Raw genomic sequence first — 12,769 nt, forward strand, 5'->3', positions numbered from 1 at the left:
GATGGGTGGGATGTTGTGTTAGGTTCTCGGTTCCTGAAGAGCCTGTGAGGACCTTGATGATTAGGGGCACAGCTAAGAACCATGGTTCATGGCAGGGTGCATGTGAGAGATCTGCAGGCCTGTGGGGAAGGGTTCCAGACTAGTGGAGGAAAGGTGTGGAGTGAGGCATGGAGTCGAGGAAGGTCATAAGAAGGAGGGCAGGGCATGCAGTGTGCAGGGAGGCATGGAGTATAAGGGGGAAGCTGGTAGTGCCTCCAGGCTCTCAAGCTAGTGACTGGAAGGGAGCTCTGGGGAACAGCAACTGCACACTCTAGATAGGCCTCTGTAAGACTCCTCGTGGAGAGCATTATGAGCCAGTATGAGTGCCTGGCTATAACAGGAGCACATGAGGTGTTCAGATGTATGCAGTTAAAGATGAGTGCTTTCTCATTGCTTCAGACCGAAGTCACCTGAAAATCTACTTCCAGAAGCCTCTGTATCCTCTGTCCTTCAAGTAGGGTGGATCTTGGCCCCACTCTTGAACAGAGTAGGTCTCTCATCTCTGGCAGTAACCTGGACTGTGCCTCCTTCCATCCATTCTGCTCCTAGTTGCCCACCTGGGTGTGTGGTTCTTATTTCTGTGCCTCTGATGTCTGTGACTCCACTGGATGTAACTCCTAGGTCTTGCTGACCCACCCCTCACCCCACTTCTGTAATTCTAGCAGTGCACATTCTCACAGAAGACAGGAAGGGCTGTGTGGTACATTGAGTGGCATATGGTGAGACCCCTCTGTGGGTTGTCATAGTTCTGTGGTAGCAGGGCAGAGGGGCGTGAGCACTGGCTCATACATATAAGTTGTGGCTGATGGAGCATGAGGTCTAGTCAGAAGTAGAGCCCTGCCTTGTGTTCCAGTGCTTGGTGTGCTTGTCTTCTGTTTCTCCAATGGAAGGTCCTTGGAAAGGCCCACTCTTGGTTGCCTGTGTTTGATGCAGCTCCATCTATGGGTGGCAAGCTGGAACTAAGGACCTCACTGACTGAACTGGAAGGTGGACAGTCAGCAGCTCTGAACACTGTTATCCACTAATGTCTTCTTTCAGCCTCATGAGAGCTACCGTGAACTGGGTTGCCTGCATGCTAGGATCTAATGGGAGATAATGCTGTGTAATTTATACAGCCATGGCATCACAGATTGTGTATAAATTAGCAAAAATGTTTCAAAATGCTAAGAGCAGGTGAAATGGAAATGACTGAATCCCAGATAAAATCATCCCTGAATATCCAAGAAGAAAATTTGATCAGCTTTGGGAGTGAAGGGGTTACCCCTGGTGGTATTTTATTGAACCACAAATTGTTATTTATAACCCATGTCAGGAGCAATTAAACTGATTGATGATTAAGAAAGTTTAATAGTTGAATAATAAGATGCGGTTCTTGACAGCTATTTTTTCTCATTCTGGAAGCATATTTTATGAGTCTAATAACAGTGTTGAGGATGGGCTGTATAGCATGTTGTGGTGTAATTATGTGGTGGTAATATAATATTCAGTCTAGTGTTACGTGGTCTATTATGTATAAAAAAATTAAAATACTAATTATGATTTTTGATTTATCATTGAAGTGGTTTATTAATTTTGGCTTACCCCAAATTTACATCCAGAAGCCTTGTTGCTGGTTCTCTTTGCCCTGGCTTTCATACCAGAGTGATTGTCTTTAGAAATAACTTCTTAGGTTGGTGGGGAAAATATATGTCTCAAAAATTGCTTGAGATATAGGTGTTGATGTTCCAAAGTAGGAGATATGAATGCTTACAACTAAGAGCACATTCTTGCTCCTCGCCAGCATGTGTAGATTATAGAGAAAAGAGGTTTGACTCCCTGACACGCAGGGAGTGTGGTGGAAACTGTTGAGATATTTGCCTGTGCCTCAGCAGCAAACGGCCGCAGTTATTGTGTAGTTGTTCTTTGTGTGTTTAGAATGGCTGGTCCTGGTGTACTGGTAGTCTGTCCAGCTGCTTTACTGACAGTCCTTTGCTCAAAGCAGCCAAGGAACCAGGAAGGAGTCTAGTACCCTTTTCCCAGCAGTCTGGTTCAACCAGTTCATTCTTGGTAGCAGCATTTTTTTTTCTTTGACATAGTTTGTATTCATTATCCCTTTGAGTGTCAGCCTGGACTGCTTTTCTGGAAGGCACTGATCCTGTTAGCTTATGTATCTGTTTCCTTTAATGCTGTCTGGCTCCTCTGCCCTTTGAGCTGACCTCTTTCATTTGGCCTTTCCAGCATTCCTTCTCTGGTTATCCCTGAAAGCTGCCTCCATTTTCATCGCAGGATCCTGTTGACTTCTGCCCAAAGTATGATTCTGATTTCCTAGTAGTTGGGAATTGTGTCAAAGACTCAGGCTTGTTTTTGCTTAGGACCTTGGAGGATGGAGAAGCTCACAGAGGGACTTCGCACTAATGATGAATCGAGGCAAAGCCACAAGTCCAAGCTGTCCCTCCAATTTACAGAGTTTCTTTCCAGCCTCCAACGGAGGAGCCTCTGAGTCTGTTTGAAACTTGGCACCAACATGATGTGTACTGCTGTCAAACCTTAGTGTGAGTCACAGTGTTAGAAATTGCGTTATCCTTTGTATCCTTTTGATGCTTGACTCAGAGACCCTCAAATTGACATACAGTGGACAAGTCTAGGCTGTCTAGCTTGTCAACACCACCTGAACAAGATTCCCAGTCACCTTTAAAGAGAATGAATTTTTTTCAAAGATGAAAAACGAAAGCCTTTGGCCAGGCTTCCTCTCACAAAGAACCTTCATAAAACCCTTCTAGAAAATACAAGCATAGCTGAACTTCAGTTACCTATCTGAAGTGCTGGGGTCCAGAGGTCTAGATGTCAGTATTTAGGGTTTGCAGTGTTTCCACAGATGTTTCAGGTAGAACACTCCATACGTGAAACCCCAAGACCAAGATGCTCTGGAGCTAAATATTTTGATTGCTGCATGGTGCTCTGAAGTCTATGGGCCAGGAGCCCTTAGATTTGGAGGTTGGTGTTCAGGCCTTTGCCCTGGTTTTTAGATAACTTGCATACATTCTGATGATCGTTAACCTTTTTTATCTCCCATGGCTTTAGTGTTGATCCTAATTTCTTTACTGCTTTTGAATAAACATCGATATTCATTATACTAATTTATGACAATCTAGGTTTTGAAAATCGACCGAAAATGTCATGGAACATGACAAATGAATGTCAAGGATGTTTCCAAGTTCCTTTCAAAATTGTGCCCTCATTCACTGTGAGTTCTGGTTGTGGGTTGACACTGAGCCTCCTTCTCATGCTCACCCACTAAAACCCCCATGGCTTAGAGGTATGTCTGTCTGTCTGCTTCTATACTTAGGCTTCTGTATCTCTCACATCACCTTTGATTGACTCATCCTTAGAATTGACACACACCTGGAACAAACACAGAGGCTTTAGGAACCAGGCTTCTGTCTCAGTATTGTACATAATTTCTGTGTGGCTTGAAGCTTTCTAGGCCCACACCCCAAATTCTGCGTTTTGTGCATTTAACACAAACATGAGGGAAAAGAAAACTTCTCTATGTAATTTGGTTGATAGAGACCACACTTTTCATAGTTCTTCTCTTAGTGGCCTTGTGCTTACCCCAGAAAATTGAGGCGCCAATTTTGACATGTGTCAGTAGGCCTTCCAAGGCCATGTGCTAAGGACTCAGTGTGCGTCCTTAGAGTAGGGAAGTAGGATAAATGCCATTAATTCTTTCCTATCTCCATCTCCCCCACCCTCGCCCCTAAAAAATAACACCTTTCCATATAGCCTAAGCCAGACTAGAATTCACTCTATAGGCCAGGATGCTCTCAAGGTCTTCATCTGCCTACCTCAGCCTCAAGTACTGGGATTTTAGGTGTGCACCACCATGCACAGCCACCAGCATCCTTCTGACTGACAGAGGTGATTTGTGGAGGTTACATGTTAGGTAGTATCGTGGCTGTGGACTGTGATGGGTTACTTTGCAGACAGAGATAATGGGACAGCTTCACGATTGTGTAAGGTGCTGAACTAGACCAGTGCTTGATGTGAGAGGAGAGCCAGATGCAGATGTCTATAGGAACTGGCCAGGGAGAGCACAGCAGTGAAAATACAAACATGTAGATCCCACCTTACTAATGCTGTTATTTCACCTACAATGTAAAGGGTCAAAGGGAAAGGGCCAGGTTGAGGAGCAGTCTTCAAAGTAGCCAGTCTCACTCCCTGCTGGCAGCCTGTAAATCTGAGCCTGCCCCTAGCCAGCCTGTGTCAGGGGCCCAGCATGGCCTGCTCTTCCACCTTCCACCCCAAGTTGAGGTGTTTGCCTTGATTGCTTTAGGTAATCCTTCTGGCATCTTGTGCAGAACAGACTCCTTATGTGACATTCCTTAGAGTAGGATGTGAGGTCAGAGAGATCGTTCAGTGGTTTAAAGCATTTGTTGTTACTGCAGAGAACTTGGATTTGGTTGCCAATACCCACATGGCTGCTCACAGCCATTTGTAGCTCTAGGCCAGGGGTTCCAATACCTTCTCTGGACTCTGAGGGTACCAAGCATTCATTCAGAGCATATAGGCATGCAGGTACTCCTACATACACAGAAAATAAAATAAATCGTAGGATGTGTGATCTAATGTCTATCTCCAAAAGAAAGGATGTGGCTGAGCAACTAGGGTCAGCTTCCTGGAAGACTGTGCAGCAGTTGCTGCAGTGGTCATATTTTCGGTGACAGGTTTGTGGCTGATTTCCCCTTGTAGGTAGCATTTTGAGTGACTCAGATTTCTTCTGCACCAATTTTGAAAAAAAGTGCCTGGTCATTTTACTCCACTTGGAACTTGGACCTGCCCTACAGACTCTTGCCTGTTAGTGTTTGTGGTGGTCAGGGTTAATTATCAAGTCAATAGACTCTAGAATCACCTGGGAGTGCCTTGAGAGCTTTATCTTGATTATGTTAATTGAGGCAGGAAGACCTGCCCACTGAGGCTGACCCCATTCTCTGGGCACTGAAGCCTGCCAAAAGGGAGCTGAGCACCCGCATGCATTCACCACTCCCTTCAGACCCAGCATGCATTCACCACTCCCTTCAGACCCAGCATGCATTCACCACTCCCTTCAGACCCAGCATGCATTCACCACTCCCTTCTGACCCAGCATGCATTCACCACTCCCTTCAGACCCAGCATGCATTCACCACTCCCTTCAGACCCAGCATGCATTCACTACTCCCTTCAGACCCAGCATGCATTCACCACTCCCTTCTGACCCAGCTTGCATTCACCACTCCCTTCTGACCCAGCTTGCATTCACCACTCCCTTCTGACCCAGCATGCATTCACCACACCACTCCCTTCTGACCCAGCATGCATTCACCACTCCCTTCTGACCCAGCATGCATTCACCACTCCCTTCTGACCCAGCATGCATTCACCACTCCCTTCTGACCCAGCATGCATTCACCACACCACTCCCTTCTGGCCGTGATGCCCTGTGGCCAGCTGCTTCAGGCTTGCTGCCTTGATTTCTTTACCACGGTGGGTGGTCCTTTGAGTCTTCCTGCCAGACTGTGCTCTGAGACTCTCCCAGAGATCTCAGTGGATTTTGTTAGCCCCTCCCCTCCAAGTCTTCTTGATCCTCTTAGGGTTGAGTACTATGCTCAGAGCTGGCCTTGTGGGTTCTAAAAGCCTGCTTCTTATTCCTTGAATCGGGCAGGCACCATTTTAACTGAAATGAACCTACGAGTGTGGGCAAGCAGTATGTCTTATGGATCAGTTGGTTTTACTTCATGGCTTTAGCTGGCTTCTTTCCTACAATGCTGTTTAAGGGCGTTTTCTTTATTCTCAGGTGGCCTACTGCCACGCATTTCTTACTGAGAAATAACTCTTTGTAGATTATTGTTATGGATTATTGTTATGAGCCATTGGCCTGTAATAAATTTGTTGGACTTTCCTTCTTACAAGCACTTAAGAGTTTTACATGATACAGTAGCCCTGTTTTTCCAGCTGCCTTTCTGCCCTGCCCCCGAGGGCCTGTGGTTAAGCTGCACAGCTTTCCCAGAGCCTGCACTGCATTCTTTCTTGTTTGTAACAAGAGTGGCCCCTAAACAACCCACTGAGGTGAATGTAGTCCCAGTGGAGGACCCCCTAATGAGGGGTGAATGGCCAAGGATTCAGGATGAGCAGCAGGGGTTGCTGCTCTTATTTTGATCCTGTATTCTCTCGGTTGCTTTATTCACAATTTGAACCAGGGCTGTTTTGCTGATTGTTAGGAAGACCTGTGATTACTTTTGACTTAATTAGATAGAGATTAGTTTTGTAGATTGATTTATAATCCGTTTGTATCCTCCGAAAGTTTGTTTTCCATAGGTTCCCACTGCTGAGAGGTGGGTGTCGATTGCTGAGAGGCGAGGTGTCTGCATAGTCTCCTAATTGGAATACAGTTTCAGAAAGAAGGTCTTAGCTGAAAGTCCAAGATGCCTTTCCTCATTAAGGAATAACGAGGGACCCCGATCTCCTAATACCACATTCAGGCAGGCATCCTGTGAAGTTCGGGAGTGCCGAGCCTGTTCTCAGCTGCACATCTTGTGGCTTAGTGACCCATGAAATCCATGGATTTCCTGTTGTCCTGTGTCAGGAAGAGCAGGATTGGGGTTGAAACCCTTCTCTGAGACAGTTAGGGTCCCCAGGGACATATGAGCACCCTGCTTTCCTGAGAAACTGGGCCTATAATTTTCAAAGGCAAACTCAGCTTTTTAACAACAGTAGCTTTTTGAGGCTTTCAAAATAGCCAAATTGTTCTCCATCTTCTGAGAGAACCGAGTCTTCTTGAGGGGGTGGCAAGGGCGAGTTAAGGGGGCATGCTGGGAAGAATGCTTGCTGCCTTCAATTTGAGTGAATTCCCTTTTACTGTAGTGTTGCTCGTGCTGTTATTGGCATACTCAAATGAGAGTTCTGATGCACTGCCGTCAGTTCAGTGTTTTCTGTAGCTGAGAAACTGGGCTGGCGCCTACTTCTCATTCCTCAAGGAATAGTTTTTCTCATTTTGTTTGTAGTCATTCCTCCTAGACCACAAGCTCTTTGAAGGAAGTCTGTTAATTCCCTTGTCATGCATTTAACGAGCATCTGCTCTGTGCTGCATACTGCTGTAGGTGCTAGAGACACAGGCTTGAGGTACTCTTCCATGTTGAGGGTCTTGCCAGGAAGGCGTAGATGGGAGATAGGGCTTGTGGCATGTGCTGTGTGGGGCCTCTGCAAGTTACATTTTGTCTTTTGTGGTGGGGATTGTGACTGTGGAATTGACCCGTCCCCCTGTACATTTGCTGACTGTGTGGACCATACTCATTTGTACTGCTGTAGGCATTGCCCAATGGCCCTTGCCTACCTCAGGGTCTCTGATCTTTCTCATGCCTGACCTTGGTCACCTTAGGTTGGGTTGGCTCTCAACTTTCAGTGTCTCTGGGAGGATAGGGATTTACATGGGTCAGCCTAGAGCCAGTGCCCAGGCTCTGTGAGTCTCACCCGCATCAACATCACCTTCCTTCCCACCACTGTGAACTCAGTGTGGGCAGTCATCTACACTGGACAGACACCCCTACACTTCCATCTCTGTCTCATTTGCTTTCTCCCATGTTTTTTTTTTTTTTTTTTTTTAAATTGGCAAACATCCGTACAAATGAGCAGCCAAAAACCACTGAGTCGAGGGCATTGAAGGAGCAGTTTCCTGTTTAGACATTAAAGATGCTCTTGTCTCACCCTCTCTTTTCCTAACCCAGTTTCTTGTTAGTGCTTCAAGCTTGCGATAGAACCAGTTACTACCTCAGCAAGCAGTTTTTCTATGAACAGAAATGCTTACTCACAGTGGTGTGGTGAGGCCAAGAGTCCAGGCACAGTGACAAAGAACAAAGAGTGACATCACAGGTCCAGGAAGTGCCTTTCTTTCTGTGCTTACATCCCCACCAGCATCCTGCATCACAGGTCCACCTTCTTTCTGAGTCTTGATTTCCTGCCTGTGTGTTCTGTGAGGTCGATCAGGGCTATGGAGGGCGGGGGGATAGAGGGAGTGGACTGTGTTGCTGTGGGAAGGGGCGGCCGATTCTCATCAGGTGGGGCTGTCTTCCAGGCAGGTCTTGGACATGCACTAGCACCCATCTCACCCTTATCTTGTGGTTCTTGTCTGTTCACACCCCTCCCTCCAGTCATAGGTTTATGCTATGGCCCCACAGGTGGTGGCTGAGGTTTTCAGCTGTGGAGAGGGAGCGGTGGCTGTGGTTTCTTCTATAACCTTGAATTGAACATTATTTATATTAGAATTAAACATTCCCACTGCAAAACCAATTTGATCACAGTTAGTTGTTTTTGCTGAACCAGAGTTTTGTGAATTTATAGTCTGGAGTTGTGGCGCTACCCTCACCAACGCAGGACCCTTCTCTACAACAGAGCCCAAATCTGCGTAATTAAGTGGTACAGTCTCCATCACCGAAGTGTCAGGGTTTCAAATTTAAAACTCCCAAGTTGGGAAATGTGAAGATTAGATCCATAGAGCAATTCCAGCTTGCTTATAAAGAACAGAATATTTTTGATTACCAGTTAAGCTCCTAATTATGTGAAGAGGTTTATTGCAGGGTTTGTGCAGCATAGGTGATTAGTGTCGTCATGACAACAGCCTCTCCCTCCTTCCTACCACCAAGAGCTTGCTCTCTGCCAGGTGCTGGCTCTTTACTCTACAGCATGGCACACTAGACATCTGTACCAGTATGGAAGGATCCTTTGGCAGGAGAGGAGACATATAAACTGAAGTCATTTTCCTCCTTTCCAGTCACCACCCTCTGTTGCATGAATTGATATGAAAGAGATCCCAGCTCCACTCTCTGCCTCATATTACAAGGTAAAATTCCAGTACCTCAGGTACCTTGGCCATTTCAAATCCTGACACCATCCCTGGCGGCCTCCCCACCAGGAGCCCTTAACTTGGGGTATCAGTTCAGTCCTTTGCTTCAATGACAGCCCATGTGCTGAATGTTCTAGTGACAGTTTCTACTCACTAAGTCCTGCTTTCTAAAGTTGTAGCTGGATAAGCCCTTCAGCTAGCTGAACAGGAACTCCTCCAGTCTGTGCCCCAGCCAGAGGCTACAGTGTATCAGAGAGGCAGGTGAAATGTGGTGGGAGTGTCCAGGATTCATATCAGGCCCTGAAGCTTCCTAGACCTTGTCCTGAGCACATCACTTCCACGTAGGGCTGCCACTGTGCTCTAGAAGGCGCTCTTCCACTAAGTGGGATGCCCTAGTCAGGTAGCCCTCATCACTGCACTGCTCTCCATTTTGAGCCTGTCTCACCTCCTGCTCATTGTTGTTTCTGGGTGTAGAAAGATAGGCAGAAAGTTTTATTCTTTGCTTCCCTAACATAGCCTTTTTATATTGCAAAACAACAATTAAATACCTGTGCCTGCCTCCTGTCAAAGTCACTTAGATTGTTTCTTCTGTCTGTGCACCTACTACTTACCACTACCTATTTCCTGTCCCCTGCAGTGTTCTGTCTACACTCACATCAGTGCCGACTTTTGGGATGGTTAGGACTTTCCCCAGTGCTGTCCCCTTCTCTTAGCACCACCCCCCCTGTCCATTAAGCGAAGTAGCATTCTTCACCTGGTCATGCTATCCTTAGCAGCCCTGGGGAGAGATGAGCTGTTGAGACTGCTCCAGCAGCATCATCTCTCCTGCTGTCCACGAGACTCTTCTTCCATCCTACCCTGGACACTTCTGCAGAGAAGGCCCTAGGTCTCCATCCTTGCCTATCCACACGGTGCATGTGGCTGCTGTAGGGTTAGGGTGTTTATTCCATTCTAACAGTGAGGGCAAGCATATCCTCTTGGCGTTTAGAAGATAAATTGGCAGAGGGCTTCTTGGAGTTAAATGCCATTACTTTGTTACACTGCTGTGAGAAATGACACCCAGAATAGGCTGATGACATTTCCTTGGATAAAATGATAGGCTGGCTAAGCAGACTAAGAAATATTGAGGCTTCTGCCTGCCCCACACAGTGCCTGTTTTGTGCAGGCCCAGACTGTGCTAGCCCACCTGCTTTTGTGAACCAGAGGTCCGAAAGGGCCCTTCTTGGTGTTTACCTTTGATTTTGTCTGAGGAAATGTCTCTGTGCTTGTAAGGCCCTTGAAAAAGGGTAAGCCAATGGAAAACATCTCAGAAGATGTCCTCTCTGAATGTGGTTGTTTATTCAGTGCCCCAAGACTGGAAAATAAAATCAGACTTGCTCCTAGGCTCACAGGATGGGAATCAATTTTGCTAAAGAGGTTTTCCCTGGGAGCAGGAGGAGACAATTCACACCCACATATGCATTCTTGATCTTCCCATTTCAGTCGTGGAAAGGGGGGGGGCACTGGGCTGGGCTGGATGTGAGGCAGGCTGTGGTGTTCTCCCTATTGCATCTGTCACCTGAGAGAGGTGGTAACTTCTGTCGCTGCAGCCCAAGGGAGCAGGGAGAGAGCACCTTTCTCACAGAGTCACTGAACGGTGTATTCACGAAAGCGTGTGCTCAGGTCAAATGCTGGCTTTCTGAGATCAGACATTGAAACTGGACCTCCTAGGACTGACTCTGAGGAGAGGATTCTTGCATCCCTGTAGGCAATAGGGGACAGAGCTGCAGGAGTGTATGACTGTCACAAGAAACTCAGGAGTGTCAGATGAGGTACCACAGCCATGCCTGTCAGTCTGACCTGTATCCAAGGGAAGGGGTAAAATTGATGACCAATTAATTGTGTCTCTTAGGATTGTGAATTCTTTGGGTCTACTGTGACATGAGTGACAGCATCCTTCCCACAGGGTCTCAGAAGTCACTGACCCTGGCTCTAGCTTTCTGCCACCTGGCTGTTCGGGCCCCTGAACATATGTTTTCCTTTGATGAGTTAGCCTCTTAGGGTGTCATTGTCTGTCCTGCCTAGCTCTCTGCCCCAGGCTTGGTCTGTAGAGATAGGTCCCATAAGAGGTATCAGTACAGTACCTGCTATGTCCTTCACGCCGTAATCTAGACAGTCCACTGTTTGCCATCTTATAGAAATCAAGTCCTGCTCAGTCTCCAGCACACATGCACCCTGAAGGCCACGAGGAGTGGGCTCCTCCCTAGGAGGCATCCAGAATAGGCACAGATGCAGACAGGAGTTGGTGGATGCTGCCAGGAACTGGGAAGAGGGTGGGAAGGGAGTGACTCCCGAAGGATACAGGGATTCTTACTGGGGTGAGGAAAATGCCTTGGAGTTCATGGTGATGATCTCACAAGCTCTTTCCACAGACTTGCACATGTGCTTGAAGTATGCAGGTGTGGCAAAGGTCCTGCTTTTACTCATTTAAAGAGTATATTTCATGATATGAACTATGTCACTTTTTTTTTTTTTTTTTTTTTTTTTTTTTTTTTTTTGGTTTTTCAGGACAGGGTTTCTCTGTATAGCCCTGGCTGTCCTGGAACTCACTCTGTAGACCAGGCTGGCCTTGAACTCAGAAATCCGCCTGTCTCTGCTTCCCAAGTGGCTGGGATTAAAGGCGTGCGCCACCACCGCCCAGCTACTATGTCACATTTTAAAAAGAAAACCCCCAAACCTAAGCAGTACCACCAGCACCCTTCCTTACAGACCCAGTGTCACTGTAGGTGAGGTGTGTTGTGAGCTGGTGCCAAAGGGCTGGGTCCTGCTGGTTGTATGTAGGACTGTCACCATCCAGGCTCTGTGGGTCAGCTTCTACCCAGGGACTTTGATGTGCCAACTCTTTCCCATTACCTTCCTAGTCTCTGTTATACACAAAGAACCAGGAAGGCAGTGTGCTTATCCTTACCTGTGCCAGGAGGCTTGCAGGTGCTGGAGAAGAAGTCATCACTAAGGATGGTTAGGAAGCTGTGGACCTTGGTCCCAGGCCCTTTGTGGGGAGCAGTTAGGAAGGTGGTCTGATGTGATGGCTAAGGATGATTGGGTGGCTAGAGACCTGATGCAGGCCCCACATCCATTGTGGACCTCCTGAATTACAGGCTGTTTGCTTCTGCTGTGCTGTTGTTTCTCTGTATGCCATAGAGGCTGTTAGAGACCCTGACCATGGGAATAGAGTTGTGGCAGGTTGCCTGAGTAGGCATGTCTGAGACACAGGGGTGATGGGAAAAATGATCAGCTCTTGATAATTGTTAGCAGTGTTGTTAGCATTGCTGGGCTTTGCCTTGACTTTCAAAATGGATGTGGGCTAAAATGTTTCCTTCTTAAAGAACATTTTCTTTATAAAGATGCACATGTGTTTGCAAATAAAATGAAAAGAAGAAAATGATAAAATGGGCGGTCAATTTCTAAACTGTTTATGAGCATTTTCCTGGGTAATAGTCCTTCTCAGGGTCCAAGATGAGTTTGCTCAAATATCTGATGAACCATTTCAATTAGGCATCTGTTTTCTCTACTCTCAGAAGGAAATGACTTTGAACACCACTGTCTTCTCTGTAGCTCCTCTGTGCCACTGCCTTCTGGGGCATTAGATGGTAGTACAGAAATGTTTCCCTAGAGCAGTTTGGGAAGCTCTACCTCAGAAACCGTATTCTGGAATACAGAATTATTACCGAATGAATATGTAAACTTATTAGAAGCAGAGTTTTTAAAACTTTGATGGAGAAACTTTCAGTTCTGAATGTATGGTATGCTTTCTCTTTCTAGAATATGAGCTGTCTGAGAAGTAATAATTCACAATATACTAATTATGTTAATTAATCAGAATGGATTCAGAATATT

General features: G+C 46.5%; 1 protein-coding gene across 3 annotated transcripts in view; it reads left to right on the forward strand.

Moving 5' to 3' along the window:
* Tbc1d22a (TBC1 domain family member 22A) overlaps positions 1–12,769 on the forward strand; it is a 297,153-nt gene that overhangs the window by 132,363 nt on the left and 152,021 nt on the right. The window lies entirely within an intron of this gene.

The sequence above is a fragment of the Mastomys coucha genome, unplaced genomic scaffold (genome assembly GCF_008632895.1).
Source record: "Mastomys coucha isolate ucsf_1 unplaced genomic scaffold, UCSF_Mcou_1 pScaffold11, whole genome shotgun sequence".
Taxonomy (NCBI): domain Eukaryota; kingdom Metazoa; phylum Chordata; class Mammalia; order Rodentia; family Muridae; genus Mastomys; species Mastomys coucha.